At 36.7% G+C, this 18,164-nt stretch overlaps 1 long non-coding RNA gene across 1 annotated transcript in view; it reads left to right on the forward strand.

Moving 5' to 3' along the window:
* The window catches only part of LOC140506947 (uncharacterized), a 63,429-nt gene that overhangs the window by 35,447 nt on the left and 9,818 nt on the right, over window positions 1–18,164 (forward strand). Inside the window, exon 3 of the long non-coding RNA XR_011968164.1 lies at window positions 17,452–17,626. This is a non-coding gene — a long non-coding RNA (uncharacterized lncRNA). The remainder of the gene's footprint in view (window positions 1–17,451; window positions 17,627–18,164) is intronic.

Consider the following 18,164-nt stretch of genomic DNA (forward strand, 5'->3'; position numbering starts at 1 on the left):
CCGAGGCTGTATTTTAATTCATATCTCCTTGACTTTAGGTTTAGCAATTTTATTCACTGTGCCACCTAGCTGCTTATGGAAAACCGTAATTATGCTTGTTATGGAAAGCAATACCAAATCTACCAGATTCTAAACTATTCAAAACAACATATTTTTTCCATATTTTTTCTTCAGAACTATCCAGTACATAATTGTCTTATATAGTGGATTCCATTCCTATATTCCCATTGTCTGAGAGGTCTGGGAAGCAGCAGGAGGGGAATGGAAAAGTAAAAATTGTTCTGTCTTTTGATCAAATTCTCTGGATTAAATATACTTCATGTTATAGGCTTTACTTCTCACCAACAGATATTAAAGTTAAATGGATCCTTCTTTTCCTTCAGCTAACTTTGGACATGGTCAACAATTCATCTGTATTTTTAATCTCATTCCCTTCTTTCTTCGTTAATTATTCCTTCTCTCTTACCTTTCCAAACTTCATTTTCCCACTGACTTTTGCTTACAAATAAGTCATTTTTTTCCCTAAAAACAAGCCCTTTTAGAGTCATAGGATTTCTGAGTTGGAGGCATGGTCAGAGGTGTCAAACTTAAATAGAAATGGATCCCAGTGGGGCTCATGTTGACTGAGAAAACGAAAAACTAACATTCTCTATGTTGAATTGTTCTTATAGTTATTTGGTTAGACATTTCCCAATTATGTTTTAATTCAGCCACATGGAGTCAAGGTGCAAGTTTCACCCCTCTGAGGTCCATTCTACACATCAACAAAAATCTCCTTTTTCTCTTCCCCAACAAGAGAAGCTTTTGCTTGAAGATCTCCACTGAGGCAACTCGTTTAACTTTAAGATAATTGCCAGGAAGTTTCTTTTTCTCTTACATCAAGACTAGCTTTGCTTCTTTGCAGCTTTTACTTCACTACAACTTCTGCCCTATGGGGTTACAACTCAGACTTCTTCTAGAGCTATCATCCTTTAGTTCTCTGTCATTTCATTGTCAAACTCCTCTGAAAAAGTGGTCCATTCTCATTGCTTCCATTTCTTTAACATTTAGGTCTTCAAGGTCACCCAGTGACCTCCTAATAATAAAATTCAATCATCTTTTCCCTCAGTCCTCATTCTCTTTGAGACACTGTTAAATCTTTCCTTCTCAAAACTTTTCTCTCTTTCCACAACAGCACTATCCTAATTCTTCTCCTATGTCTCTGAATGTTCTTTTCTGTCCACTTAACTGTTTCCTTTTCTTTACTGAGTTCCATATAAATTACCGCTTCTCAAGGTTTTGGCCTCAGTCTTCTCTTATTTCTTCTCTCTTTTGGAGATCTCATTCAGTTCCATTGCTTTAACTATTTTCTCTATGAAGATGAATCAAAGAAATCTATTTCTATAACCTTGATTTCTCTTCTATTACCTGTTGAGCGTTTGCACTTGAATGGTTCATAGGTACTAAGGATAACAAGGTCCTTAGACCATTTCCAAAACATCAATTAACTGTTGGAATTTTCAATGTGATATCTTTGTTCAGTGACTAACAAATTAGTCCTCTACTGGAAAAAGGGAACTATATTCTTATTGACATCCTTCCTATAAACAAAGCTAGAATATATTACAAGAAATTGAAAGGAGGATCCTGGGTTATCTTTAGAGAGAAGAGTAAAGAGGTAGAATTGGCTTCATTGTCCATCAAAAAACAATCAGGAACATTATTTCTTGGAATATTTTGTCGTCTTTTCTTTGTGATGATCACAATGAAGGTAAGGAAACAGAGCACTGGGAAAATTATTTTAATTTATGTGATATCTCACTGAAGAAGGTAAATATATAGATGTTTCAGGAAGAATTTGATAAGATCCTCCAAAAAGCCTCAAGTCATGGCTCTACATTCAGGAACTTCAATGCAGAATTAATAAACACAGGGAATAAGAAATAATGACTATGAAGAATTCAGATTAACATTGAAAGACTAACTGATACAGAGTGAGTTTGCAGAACCAGGAAAGCAATCGCTATGACAATATAAATGACATTCCTTTGCATAGTAGTATTCTATTACATTCATATATCACAATTTGTTAAGCCATTCCCTAATATTTAGATACCCTCTTAGAATCTAGTTATTTTCTTTTAAAAATGATTTTTTCAAAGTTATCAATATAGTCACATAAAAATGTTCTAAATCACTATGTTTTGAAAGTATGGTAGGTTATAATGAATTTTTTCATGCAAATAATATTTTATTTTTTCAAATTACACATAAAGATAGTTTTAAACATTCATTTTTATAAGATTTTTGAGTTCCAAATCTTTCTCCTTCCCTCCTTTTCTCTCTCCCTTCTCAAGATGGCAAGCAATCTCATATAGGTTATATATGTGCAATCATATTAAACATATTTCCACAGTAGTCATATTGTGAAAGAAGATACAGAACAAAAGGGGGAAAAGCATGAAGAAAATCTAAGAAAGTAAAAATAGTATGTGCTTCAATCTGTATTCAGAGTCCATCAGTTCTTTCTCTGAATGAGGTTAGCATTTTCTATCATGAGTCTTTTGAAATTTGTCTTGGATCATTGTATTGCTGAGAAGAGCTAAGTCTGTCATAGTTGATCATCGATGTGTTGCTGTTACTGTGTACAATGTTCTTCTGGTTCTACTCACTTCACTTAGCATCAGTTCATGTGACTCTTTCAAGGTTTTCTAAAATCTGCCTGCTCAGCATTTCTTACACATAATGGCATTCCATCACATTCATATACCACAACTTTTCTACTCATTCCCTATTGATGAACATTCCCTCAAATTCCAATTATTTACCACTCCACAAAGAGCTGCTATAAATATTTTTGCACATGTGGGTCATTTTCCCTTTTTTAATGATCTCTTTGGGATAGTAGTGATGTTGCTGAATGAAAGGTTGTTTTAATTTGCATTTCTCTAATCAATAAGGCTTTAAATCACTATTGATTAGAAAAATGTAAATTAAAACAATTCACCTACTACTTCATACCTATCAGATTGGCTAACATGACAGAAAGGGAAAATAATACTGGAGAGAATGTGGAAAAGCTGGGACATTAATGTACTCTTCGTGGAGTTGTGAACCAGTCCAACCATTCTGCAGAAGAATTTAGAATTATGCCCAAAGGGCTCTAAATCTATCCATATCCTTTGATCCAGCAATACCACTACTATTTTTTTATCCCAAAGAGACAAAAGAAAAGGAAAAGGACCTATTTGTACAAAAATATTTATAGAAGCTCTTTTTGTGGTGGCAAAGAAGCACAAATTAAGGGAAGGTCCTGTCCATGAGTGGAAGCGGGAGCTCTCTGGGTTCCACATACTCCAGTGTTAGATTAAAGGGTTGGAAGAGATGATTTTCTCTTCTCTAGGGATTTCTTTTCCTCTCTAGATATTCCTTTTTTTTCTTCCTTTTTAAATATTACTATTGACAAGCCAACATGAAACCTTCTTATATAAAGTAATAGAAACGTCATCACATTATATGCTTGCTACGTGAGGGAATTGGAACAAGTGGTTAATTGTGGGAAATAAGAGGACCACACTGACTTCATCTTGTGGCTCAATTCTGGAGCTGTCTTAGTTTCTATTTAGTTATGGGTCTAGTCCAATTTCTTTCTTGGGAGAAACTTTATCTAATTGTGGGAACTGAGAGAAAACCTTATTGCTTTGTTTGATCCTAGCCGTACATGGCTAGGAAACTGGACTACCTCTTCCTGATGCTTAGAGACCCTTAACCAAGGCTAGGTTCTGGTGACCAGAAACGTGATCACATCCAAAGACTGATACAAGGAGTTTTCTCACAATTGTACATTTCAAGTAACCCCTGTATCTTATCTGAAAACTGGCCCCATATTGATTGCTATTTTTTCATGTTCCCTTGATTTGCTTACAGCTACTTGGGGAGTGGGATCCCTCTTTTTCTAATTCCAGGAATTACACCTCTTCACTCTCCCTCTCCCAACTTGGAAAGTCCCTAATCTTTCCTCCAGTTAGAAATCAGATTATCTAACTTATTGCTTCCTTTTAATTAATTGGCTTCATTTGATTAATTGTTTTAATGTATAAAAGTCTGTATTCCTCTGTATTCTGGATCTAGCTCTGAGCTGAGGAGGTCTGGTCCTGCCTTGTTGGCAAACTGGCATGCATTGCTTAATAAATGGATCAGCTCAGAAGATCAAGTATTTGTTTCCTCATTTGTCTTTCACCCACCACATATGTGCCATGTAGTATGTAGGCTAAACGCTGGGGATACAAATGTAAAATGTGGACTGGTCTTACTCTCAAGAAGCTCACAATGTATTTGGAAAACAGAACAAAGTAACAAAAGGGTATAGTTTCAGGGCATTTTGAAAGACCTAGGAATGTTTAGGGAACATTGGCTGGGCAAATTGTGAAGCAGATGCTACAATGGAAGGACAAATACTAAGGTGCTACCCTATGATCCTCTTTCTTTTACCAAAGGGATTATAGTTGGCTGCTCCCTACTAATCCAAATGGTGTGAATGGCCCTACTGTGGAAAGAGAGGAGTAGATCCTTGACCATTGGGAAAGGAAAAGTAGAGCCTGATGGTCCAGATAGAGCAGGAGCTAGAGATTCCTCCCAGGGGTGTAGACATTGGGTGGTAAGCTTGATAGCAGGAAGAGAAAATGAGAAGGGGGTGTTGAAAGAAAAGTTGACAGAAGAGATCCCAGGAAGATATGCACGGGAAGGAGGAAAACTCCCCAAAGACCTGGCTTACTGGATCCACCAGCACGAGGGGGAATCTGGATAAAAGGCTGAGCTCCCAGTAGAGTTTGCTTTGCTAAGCACTGCAACCTTTAGGATGTACTAAATAAAAATCTATATTAATATAATATAATAAATGTGATATGACATATGACATGATATGATACAACATAACATAATATAATATGATATAACATAATATATTAATAATCTTAAATACATATACTACATATAATATATTAAATACACATCAATATATATATTCATATATAAATGTATATTTAGATAAAATAATATATTAAATATAATATATTAATATTAATATGATGCAATATATTAATAATATTAAATATAATATTATTATATTTCTATTTAGAAGGTACTTTCCAAATGTTATATCATTCTGGAGCCTCACAACAACACATAACAGTGACGTGGACACTAGATTACAGATATTATTGTTCTGTTTTGTAGGTGAGGAGACAGAGGATTTAAGTGATTTATCTATGATTACATGAATCGAGTGAAATTCAAACCCAAATCTTTCTAATTCCAGGTCTAGCATTTAAGCCACTATGCCACATCATAATGATTCACAGTATCTTTAAAATTTAAATTTGTACTTTCTGATATTATAGTGTAGGATATTACAGTTGGGTAATTATATTTCCAAAAATCCTATTGCCTCAAAACAGTGGGACCCTGATTCAGACAGAGAATTGGTTGACAAACTCTCCGAAAGAAAATTACAAAAATACAGATCCTGAGAATAAATGAGTTACCACAGGGCACAAATGGTTCACTCTGTTGGATATGTGTGTTCTCAGTGCATTCTGGGAAATATATTCCTATGGTGTGATTGGATTTGCCTTAGCCTAATGAACAATAAAACTTAGCAACAGGGGAGGGTCATTCCTGGAACGTTAAAGGTTCTCTCTCTTTTTGTGTTATCCAATATTAGTCATAATAGTGATTTAAAAAACAAATTTGTGCCATCTGACTAATAGTGAAATTGGGATCTATGAGAAATAGATATGTTGGGCTATAAAGTGAAATGGTTCTGTTATAAGTGTTCTACTACCTAGGATTCCCAGAAAACTACCCAAAATACTTTGATGTTGTTTGCTTATTTTTTTTTTCCTGAAGAGGCAAATTGTAGTCATAAGAGCTTTTAAAGAGCTTCATATTGTTTATGAAAAAGCTACAATTGTGTTCAGATCTTCCAGATAAGTATACTCTGTATACCTAACCTTGGATTATACATAGTATCAAAGAAACACGACTTTTAGATATCCAAAACTCATTTAAACTTGCTTTTGGAATGTATTGTGTGGAACTGGGGTTGGGGAGGGAAGGAGCAGCATATTTATCTCCATAAGTGTTTTTCTCAAGCTGTTATTAAAGTCAGATTGTATTACCTGAGTCCATGGAAAGGGTAAGATGACCCCAAAGCACGCTGACTGGTAGAGTAAGTCAGTCTAGGTTCCCACTTGTGCTGCAGATGGTCACAACTGTTATTTATTAACTACATGACCTAAGAGAAGTTACTTCACACCTTTGGCCCTCAGTTTTCTTATATAATGAAGGGATTTATATCCTTTTTATAAAATGAAGGGATTAGATTAGACGTCCTCTGACATGCCTCCTAGATCTATGAGCCTTTGACTATATGATTTCTAAAATATGTGAATTTATGAATGAATGAATGAATGAATAATTTTGAGTTGGTAAGCCCAATTGGAAGATTGTTGTTTTGTCTATTAGTTACGTTTGACTCTTCATTATATCATCTGGGGTTTTCTTGTCATTTCCTTCTCTAGCTCATTTTACAGATGAGTAAACTGAGGCAAAAGAGTCTAAGTGTCTGAGGTCAGATTTGAACTTACAAAAATGAGTTTTCCTGACTCCAGGCCTGTTATCCTATCCACTGCATCATCTACCTGCCCAGAAGACAGGTCCCCTGCAACCAAATAGAGCTTGTTTATATGAAAGCATTAACTTTCTTCTGCCACAATGCCTGGCACATATGTGTTTAATAAATGTTTGTTGGTGGATGCATTGGTCCAAGACTACATCCTTAACCATAACCAGTTGTTTTGCAAAGTTGTGTTGTTGTTTATTAGACTGTTAAGAAGTAAGGTAAGATTAGTACATAGTTTATGAGCTCTTTACCAGAAAAGGAATCATGTTGGCCAAAGGCTCAGCCAGGAGGCTTTTAGGGAGCAGGCTACCAGAATACCACCCAGCAGAATACCACCCAGCTAGACTGAGCAGAATGTTTTCAAAGCCATTGTCTTGCCCTGGTATGTTCCTTATGAATTGATATTCTTTTTTTCTTTATAAATAGGCATGCTACCTTAAACTAAAGATAGCTCATATGTGCTAAGGGAAAGAAATTCCAAATTTTATATCCAGTTACAGTGGCAGTGACAGAAAAAAAAAGGAGAATTGGTTAATTAAGGATCATGAGTGTCAAATCTCAGTACCCAGGGATTCAAGAAGAATCATGGATAAAGTTTAAAAGGAGTTAGGAATTAAAAGTCATGGAATCAAGTTTAGAAATTAGTAAAAGAGAGAGTCTTTGAGCTACATGCAAGGACTCCTAGTCTGATTGCAAGGAAAATATCAAATCCTCAGAAAACAGTTATAATTCAGCAAGGCCTAAGTATCTATCCATATATAGTGTGTGTGTTCTTTCTTCACTGCCAAAGAAGACCATGCCATCAGAGAAATGATGACATGACTTGCACTTGACTTTGTTTTGAGGGAGGGCTGTGCAGATCACCAGCCTCACTTCTCCTCCAGAGCCATCTGAATCCAGTGACCAGATATTCTTCAGGATGACTGGAGATGAGTCAGGATGAGGCAGTTGGGGTTAAGTGACTTTCCCAAGGCCACATAGCTAGTGAGTGTCAAGTGTCTGAGGTGAAATTTGAACTCAGGTCCTCCTGACTCCTGCACTGGTGCTCTATCCACTGTATCACCTAGCTGCCTCTATCTATCCACACAACAATGATGTAAGACCTACATATTGTAATGTTAATTATGTTAATAAGAGTTAAAGATCTTCCCCACCCATTAATGGGCCTGCTCCTTAAGGGAAGCTTGATTAGGTGAGATTTGTTTTGTAGGAAGACCCATACTTTTTGTTAATTTCTAATGAGGCACTGGTTCTCAAGGGTTATGATGCCCTCTGGCTCTGAAGAGTGTATATATACTCTGAGATGAGGTTTTGTTTTGAGGCTTACACATTGGAAGTATTTGGCCAGATGAGACTCTGGGTCATTAAGGAGCCTTCCCTCCCTGCCCCCTGCCCCCAACGCTGGCTTAGACTCTCTAACTATGTATGAACGTAATGGTCAGACAGTTGGATCTGTCTGTTGATCTGTGGTGTATGTATTGCTTATAGTCAGACAGTTGGAAGCCCTGTCTGTTGGTCTTTATTTCTCTATTTTCATTTTCTCTGAAGTTCAGGATGATGACTTTTCCTCCTGAATTAAGTAAATGATATATGTGCTTGATTAAAGTGGTTATTGACTGCTCAAAAGTTGCTTTCCTTTAGAAAAGCAGATCTAAGAATCTGTATAGCAGGTCCTCCTATCTATGCTGGAGTCTTTATTGTTACACATATGACCAGGAAACAAATTCTCTCTCTCCCTTTGTCTCTCTCTCTCTCTCTCTCTCTCCTTTTGTTTCTCTCTTGCTCTCTCTTTCTCTCTCTCTCTTTCTCCCTCCCTCTTCTTCCCTCCCTCCTTTCTCTCCTCACACATATGTATCTATACACAACACACATATGTATACATGTATATACACACATGATATATACACACATGTATGTGTGTATATATGAATCTGCATTTTTGACAGAATATTGCATTGGCCATTGTAGATGACCAGCTTTGTTGCCTCTCCATTTTGACATTTTTCATTATTTGTACCATGTATTTTAGTACTGGCATAAATATCCCAATTCAGCCCAATGCTGAAATGCATGGTAAAAATAACATACCATAAATTTTGATAAATATTTATCCCAGAGCAAAAATGCATGGCACAAGCAATATAAAAATATTAAAATGAAGAAGCCACAAAACTCTGGCCCTTTATAATGACCAATGTGCAAATACTGTCATAGTTAAAGATCATACCCCTCCTTTACATTATCAATCAATAAACTATTTTAAGAGGAATATACTTTGTAAAGCAGTTTGAGGATTTGTTGGGAATTGGATTGTATCGAAACACAATGTATTAATGCATTTTAAAGATAATAAAATAAAATAAGATGCATGGTATAGACTGTTAAGTATTGTAGGAACATAGAGAAGAGTACAATCTATATGGGATCAAAATGTGGAATACTTCATCAAAATTCTATTCCTCTCAGACAGTTTTGATCACCTCTCCTCCTGCTGTACCAAATGCCTTCTCTGCCCCCCATCCAACATTTTCTTCTATTGCTCCCTTGGTCACTGGACCAAGAAAACACATGTATCTGCCTGAAGCAAATACAATCAGAGATTTCCCCCAGATACACATTCAGATGAAAAACAACCCAAAAGGCAAAGCAGCAGGCACAGAGTGTGTTATATTTATTTTAGGTCTGCCATATGACTTCCTTAGTCCTACTGATTAGACTGGTCCTGGAGGCATATGGCATATATACTCATTTTCGTGGTTGCATAGCCACATGTATAATCCACATGCTTTACTGATAAATTGGCACAGAGCTCAGAACAAACTATATTTTTTCTTCTCAGCTTTAGGTAAATTCTTCTCCTAGTTTAAGAACTTCTTTCCATTATTTTCCCTTCTCTACAAATCCTCTCCCTTTCTGAGAACCATCAATTACCATTTTTCACTTTTTCCTATTTACTCTTTCTCCTTTCCCAATTTAATAGAAATTACAAATGTTTTAACAGGTAATTGGGGAAAATAAAATATAAAAATAGCAATTACACTCTAATTTTTCTTTTCTCTACCTTTTGGCAGAGTCCCTTCTTTTTCTTTGTAAAGACAATCTTTTTATTCTCATCCTATTGTCTCATCTATTAGTCCTTGATTTTTGGTTGTTAATTTATCCATACTGCTTCCTGAGTACTCTAATTTCACATTCTTCCCACATTTTCCTGTGCTTTTCTCTTGCTCTTCTACCTCTTATAGTTACTGTTGTTATACCTGTAGAGGTTAAGCATTCCTATCTCAAGATTCTGTTGCTTCTTTAAAGACAGAGAAATTATGTTTGTAGGGCAGGTAGGTGGTGAAGTGGACAGAGTGCAGGACCCAAAGTCAGGAAGTCAAGAAGACCCAAATTCAAAACTGGTGGCAGACACGGACTAGCTATGTGACCATGGGCAGGCCATTTAACCCTTTTTTACTGGTTCCTCACCTGCAAAATGAGCTGGAGAAGAAATAGCAAACCACTCTATTATCATTGCCAAGAGTCCTCCAAAAAAGGTCATGAAGCATCAGACACAACTGAACAAAAACAAACAGAAAAAAACCAATGATATTCATAATCTCTTTGGGAGAAATTGTGAAGCTGAATATCCTCCCCCTCCCCCAAAATACCTCTGTTTAAGAAGGGCTCCTAGGCCAGGAATTTTCATTCCTCTCCAGATTATACTCAGAACTTTTTCTACTATGCCCCTTGACCAGGTACTTTTGTTCCCCCACCTCACCACCTTCTTTTCAGCTACCTTTTCTGTCTTGTCTTCTCCCATTAATATTTAAGCTCTTTGAGCATAGAGAGTGTCTTTCTTCTTGTATTTGTATTTTCAGCCTTTGCACAGTGCCTGCCTCATAGTAAGTGTTTAGTAAATAAATACTTGTTGACCGACCAACTGAAGATGATGGTGCACCTAGAATAATAGATTTAGAGTTGGGAGTCAACCTCAGAGATCAAAATCTAACCTCACTTCACAGTTGAGGAAACTGAGGCCTAAAGATGTGATATGAATTGCTTTAGACTACACAGTTGTCTGACCCTGGACTAGAGTCTGGGTCTCCTGATTTTCAAACTAATGTGTTTCCACTTGAACCAAGTCTTTAAATTTTACCTCTCAGTAGCTTCTTTCCCTCTTCAGCAATAACTCTAAAACTTTTTCATCAGAGATATCCTCTGTGACCACCTTAATCTTTCTACCATTCTTTATATCCCTAAATTGATGATTTGTCTTGCAATCCCTTTCACCACAATGTAAGTACCTGGAGATCAATAGCTCAGCACTGAAATAAATTTTAAAGTCTAGACATGAAGTGGGAGTTATTAATAAGATGCAACCAGGTGGCAGTGCTGCTCTGGGAAGGGTTTTGGGCTCAACTCATGGGAGAAATTTTAGCCAATAGATTGTAGGGTGGTGGGATGATTGACTCTCACTTAATGAAGCAAGATGTAAGTGTTCATCAATCTTTTAATTCCATTCAGTTCAATGAACATTTATTAGCACCTACTATGTATCAGATACTATGCTAATAGTGTCTGTCCCTAAGGAGCATATGGTCTAATGGGGGAGACAACGGGCAAGCAAATATATACAAAGTAGGCTATATGGAGGATAAATTAAAAAAAAGTAAGAGAGGGCAAGCACTGGAATGAAGAGGTAGTTAGGGAAGGCTTTCTGTAGAAGGTGGGATTTTAGTTGGAACTTAAAAGAAGCCAGAGAGGTCAGTATTCAGTGTAGGTGGCACAGCATTCTAGGTGTAGGGGACAACCAGAGAAAAAACTTGGAATGAGAGATGGTTTGTGGAACAGCCAGGCGGTCAGGACCACTGGATCACAGAGCACGTATCAGGAAGTAAGGTGTAAGAAGGCTGGAAATGTAGGAGTGGGTTAGGTAATGAAAAGCTTTGAAGGTCAAACAGAGCATTTTGTATTTGCTTCTGGAGGCAATAGGAAGCCACCTTTTAATAAAGATAGGGCTATTTAATGATGATTGCAAGCCCATGGACTTTTAGTTTAATTCAATCATGTAGGTCTATTCAAAAGTCACAATAAAAATTGAAAACATAATGTTAAACAAAGCCCTAAAATGTATGAGCAGAATCATTCATGCTCATGATAAAGAATAACAAAAGCTAGCATTGATATAACTTTCAGGTCTGCGAAGTGCTTTACATATCAATTGAGTCTCCCAATAACTCTGTGAGGTAGGTGCCGTTATTATCTTAGTTTTATAGGAAGCTAAAGCAGACAGAGGTTAAGTGATTTGACTGGGGTCACACAGCTAGTGAATATTTAAGGCTGGATTTGAACTCAGGTCTAATTCCAGGACCAGTGCTCTATCCACTGCATCCCTTGCTGCTTGTTAGAAATGAATAACTCTCCTAGGATGTTGTTGCTTGGTTTACCTGAGAGAAGTTCATACAGAATATCAGCTCTAAAGGAGATGGTTTGGGGGAGCAGGGAAAGGGAGTGAGATAGGGAAGGTGGGAAAGAAGGAAGGAGAAAGGGAGGGAGAGAGAGAAAGAGACAGAGAAAGAGCGTGAGAGAGAGAGAGAAGGAGAGAGACAGAGAGAGAGAGATAAAGACAGAGATAGAGAGACAGAGGCAAAGACAGAGACACCGAGACAGAGACACAGAGAGACAGAGACAGAAAGACAGAGACAGACAGACAGAGATAGAGTCAGACACAGAGAGAGAGACACACAGACACAGAGAAACAGAGACACAGAGAACATGAGAGACAGAGAGGTAGACAGGGGGAAGTAATATCACATGTTCTGCATTTCAAACTCTGCGAGATTTGAAAACTGTTTGGCACATAGTTCCTTTTTAAAGAGATTGGTCAGTTTTGAACAGAGAAGGTCCAAGGCTGAAAACAGGAGTCTCTTAGTCATTGAGAAAAAAGAAAGACTACCTATGCACCAAAATATTTATAACAGCCCTTTTGGAGATAGCAAAGAACCAGAAGCAAAGTAGATGCCCATCAACTGGGAAAATGACTTCAAAAAATCTTTTTACATGAATGTAATAGAATATCACCAAGAGAACTGGGTTCTAATCCTGGCTCTGCCCCTAAGCTGTACATGTAACTGTGGACAAATGAACATTTCTGAGCCTATTTTCTGTCTGTAAAATGAAAGAGTTGGTCTAGATGATATTCATCATTCAACATGGGTGATGTTTTTGATGTGGACCTTAAATTTCAGTGACATACAGAACTTCTGCAAAGGAACTCCCCTACCGATGTAGATCAGCAACTGTTGTGCAACTTAGAGAGCTGGTTGAGGTAGTGAGAGGTTAAATGACTTGCCCAAGAGTCACATAGCCAGCGTATATCACAGGCAGAATTTGAACTCAGATCGTTCTGATTCTGAGGTTATTCTCTATTTATTATGACTTGTGAGAATTCTAGTTTCTAAAATTTCAACTGGACTTCTTTCACTCACCTCCTTTAAGACATACTGCTCATTAGAATGATGCTGCTACAGCATCAGTTCTCCACAATTTTTGGTCTTCCTATATCCTAAGGAGGAATGGAAGTAGAAAGAATTTAAGGGAGTTTGGGAAGCATCACAGAACATAAGAAAACTGAAAGATGAGTACATCACAATATACTTTAGAATTCTGCTCTTCCTATCCTACAGATTAAAGATAATTTCCTGGCATTCTGATTTTAATTGTGACAACCATTTGTATGGTAGAAGTTAATTTAATAGGGGATGAGGAGGGATTTCTAGTCTAATTCCCTACCATTTGCTTCTATTTTAAGTAATGTGGGAGATCCAAATGATGAATTCATTTGTAAAATGAAATTATCACACATTAAATTGGCTTGACACTAGCAAATCCATTGGTTATAACAATAAGACAAAAACCACTTATGAAATGAAACACTTTAAGGAAGGAGGAAAATTCCATTATTATTAATGCAATAAATGAAGTTCCAGAAATCCGAACCTTTTCACAAATGATTGTGAACTTAATATCAAATATCAACATACCCAATTAGGATTCTTTGAAATAATTAACATAAACATAAATTAATTTCAACACATAAAGTGACAACTTTTTTGGATGCGTACGGGGTGTTCAGGGAGGACTAGCATCTCTGTTGCCAAACCTTCTCAGGTGCTCATCTACCTTTGGTATTCACCTGTCACCTAACTCTCACCTGTGGCTCCAAGAAACTGTAGCATGCACAGCCCAGTAAAACCATCTTGGCAGATGGACTAAACCAACAGGCCTCAAGTCTGTCAGTGAATTAGGGGAATGTCTAACCCGAGTGTGGGAAGACTTCTTTTTGAAGGAATGGGTAAATGAGAACAATTTGTTACAATACCCATGAAGGCAACTGAAGCAGGTTCTGTGGAGCTTGGTCACACATGGAAGATGCCAAGGTCATTCATCCTGGACCATCACTAGTCATCTTGACTTTTGACTTGCCATGAGACTTCAATGATGAGGAGAGCGAGGCTGACTGTTTTGTGCAACTCGGCCTCACTTAAATCCAGTTCACAAGCAAGTCAAGACCACCCTTGTGACGGTATTGATTCTCTGTGAAAATAAAGGATGAATAACATATAATCGTAATCAGTTTGGACTCAATTATTGCCTTTTTTCTTTGTAATATTTCATAAAGACCTTTTTGTATTAATTAATAACTCATACTTGTTGATATTAATTGCTTTATCATATTATATTGAATTAATGCCCCACAAGGTATCCAATATTTCTCTATTGTATACATTTATGTTGATTCCATTTTTTGCCTTTTCAAATAATATTGCTATGATAAGTTTTGAACACATAGCTATTTTTTGGTTTTAATAACACTTTCAGAGTATATTCCTTTTCTGAATGTATCCAGGTATTACCAAACTTAATTAACTATTTCTGAAAAGTATTAAGCTAGTATCTGGACAAAAAACAAGGCCATTCCAATATAAAATATACCAGAGGCAAATGAGAAAGTTATCAAATATATTCTAGGAATGGTTTAATGAACACATATAATGTTACATACAATGATGTATATGCGCTAGAAGCTCAACAAATACTTATAAATTATACAATTAATAAAACTATTAGAACACATATTTTTCTCAAAATCTATCCCTCTTTCAGACTTGCCCCACCATTCTTCCACTTACTAAGGTTTACAATGTTGGAGTTACAATGTTGGATTCTTGTTGTCCTTCAGACCTCCCATATCCAATCAGTTGCTAAATCCCATCATCCCACTTCCATATTATCTTTTGTATTCATTCTCTTCTCTCTACTTCCATATCTCCTACCATGGTTCACTCTGACATCACTTACCTACTCTATTGCAATAGTCTTTTTGTCCCTAGTTCCTCCCATTTCCATTCACAGTCCATACTCCCCCAAACTTGTGTTCCCCAACACATCTCTGATCTAGTCACCCTCTTTTCTCCTCCTTCACTCAAAACCCTTGATGGCTTTCTACAACTTCTATTGATGCAAATTTCTCATCTTGGCATTTGAAGCTCTCCATAGTCAGGCTCCCACTTACTTCCCTAGTGTTATTAGGGATCCCTTCCTTTCAAGCACTCTCTGTCTTAATCAAACAACTTTTCATCTCCAGACTCCTTGCTTTGAACAAATGATTTCCTTATGACAATTTCCCCACAGTCACCCCCTGATGTCCTAGCATTCTTCAAAGCATCTTTCTGGTCTCTTTCACAAGGGATTCCCAACCTTTTCCTAGTTCTTAGTATGCTTTATGCCTTGAAATATATTTGTTTTACTTTGTATTTACTTACTTGCCTATATAACGTATCCTTCCAGGAGAATGTATGCTCCTTGAAGGCAGGGATTGTTACATTTTTGTTGTATATTGCCTTGCATACTCTAGACACTTAATGACTATTTGCTGAAGTATGAGGCACTTGTTAGACAAACACGTCTGTGTATATAAACACATTTATGTATATATCTATATAGATATAAATATACACAAACACACTCATATATGTTTGTGTATACAAATATATAGAAACTCATGCATGCATATATTATATAAAAGTACTTTATATGTATATCTATGGAGATAAATATATATTTATATATCATGTTAAATACATAATATACATACGTTTGTTTATATATGTGTGTGTGTGGTTTGTATAATGCCTTTATAGTAATAGAAGTGATACATGCACAATTTCCATTATATGCATTATTATTCAGTCTATAAATATGAATTTTATATGAACTATGCTTAAGGTACTAGGATGGTCATTGTGTGTGATACCAGGCTGTATTGAACATGGTCTCTGTTGAAAATTGGAAGACTTAATATTGCATTTCTACTTGAACCAAATGTGTGTTTTTCCTTCATTGCCAAAGAAGACCATGCCATCAGAGAAATAATGACATGACAACTTTGTTTTGAGTGAGGGAGGGCTGTGCAGACTCACTTCTCCTCCAGAGCCATCTGAATCTAGTGACCAGATATTCATGAAGATGACTAGAGATGACCCAGGATGAGGCAGTTGGGGTTAAGAGACTTGCCCAAGGTCACACAGCTAGTGAGTGTCAAGTGTCTGAGGTGAGATTTGAACTCAGGTCCTCCTGACTGCTGCAGTGGTGCTCTATCCACTGTACCACCTAGCTGCCCCTGAATTGAACCAAATATACATATACCAGAGACAGAAATTTCACATAAATAGAACATTATATCTAGGATTTGTAGCTCTCAGCTTACCTATAACTTATATTATTAGTGAGGTACCTGAGGCTCAGAGAGAAAAAATGATTTTCCCAGAGGCCCACAGCAAGTAAATGGATAAGCTAGGCTGTAAACCCAGGGGACGCTGACTTTAATCCTAGTACTTGGTAGATTACTGCCTCTCCCCACCTGACTCTCTAAATGTGGCATATATGAGTATATCAAAATGTACTCTTTACAAACAGTTAGTAATAGCCATTCTGTTATTAAAGCATTTTATAATGGAGGAAAACATTTCAAATCCCCAGAGTTTTTCCTTCTCAGTCACTTCTCACTTATTTTTAAGAGATTTTAAAAAGTGAAAAAATTAACTCTAAAATGAGGGGAAAGTTGTTATGAGCTGTGTCACATCTTTACAGGGAGTAAATTATTTTTCCTTTGCATCCATTCATGAGTTCCTATGCTTTCCCAAAAATATTTTTGGGAAAGGATTAGGTCTCGAGTTGTAGACAATCACTCTAATTTCAGGAGAGAATTTAGTTTCCTTTATTTCCCACTAAATTCAATGACATACCCTGGTTTATTTTTTGTTAGTTATGCCCCAGTAACAAATTCCTTCATCAAAAATGAATATGGAAAAGGCTAAAAAGTTTTCTTTTAAAAAATAAATTGAATTTCTAGATTTAATTTCATGTAGTATGGTACTTACTTCTCCGACTTCTAGTTTTGTTCTCAGAATGCTTCTATGTCTACAATATATTAGTTGTGTGTGGAAAACAATTTCTTGGCAAGTAGATGCCATGCTGTGAGAGATTTATAGTCAGTTCTTACATTAAAAAAGAAAAAGCTTTCTTGAAGCAGGAATGGTTTTTAAGTGGCTGTTGGAAAATAAGTCTGACTCTATCCTCTACTGTCATTGGCTTGAAAAGGATTACTGAAGAACATTGTTCTACAAATAAAAACTCAGGGAGACATTTATGAGAAAATGGGGATTCTTCTACTGAGTACTGATTGGTTGTGCAGCCAATGGTCCAGAGTACTCTGCAAATAAAGGCACCTTTCTAATTTGTTCCAGTGGACGATTTCTTCAGCCTTCTGAACTAAACAGAGAAATGCCCAAATCCTACCCCAAATTGTAAATTTGTAACCAGCTAAGAAAAGCTAGACTGTGAAAATGAAGCAACTTTCTTTCCACTTCCCTTCACTCTTCTTCATCTACTGTTCCTGTGTTCTACAGATTTCCTGCTCAGGTAAGACTCACTCATTGATTAATAGGAGCAGACCAATGTTCCAGTCCCTTGTTTCCTCTGGGAGGGGTGTGTGTGGACAAGCATGCTTGCATGCATATTGCAGTCCAGGGACAACAGACAGACTTTTATTGTCTTATTTCCATCCTTTGCTCACTTTCCTGAGTTCTGCCTCAAGGTGTTCTATTTTTTCTTTATTTTGAGACATTTGAGAAAAGGATGGAAAGCCCACAACTCTTACTTTTTGTTCTTTTTGTAACAGGATTTTCTGTGAACTTTTTCTCCCAGTGCTGTCTAAGCAAAGTGTGAATGATGTTTCAGAGAGTTCTACCTTCCTTCTTTACAGCAATGAAATATGAAAGCCTTGGGGGAAGGTCTAGGTTTTTTAAAAATTGAGATAGACTCTCAGAAACTTAAAAAGGCTGAAGAATGTTATAGAATTTACTTCTTGGACACAAACTTTAGACACTCTTGCATAGGAATGGAAGCTGACACACATTTTGTAACAGTAGCCTTTGAAAACATTTGTGTGACTGTCATT

Source organism: Notamacropus eugenii, chromosome 5, assembly GCF_028372415.1.
Source record: "Notamacropus eugenii isolate mMacEug1 chromosome 5, mMacEug1.pri_v2, whole genome shotgun sequence".
NCBI lineage: Eukaryota > Metazoa > Chordata > Mammalia > Diprotodontia > Macropodidae > Notamacropus > Notamacropus eugenii.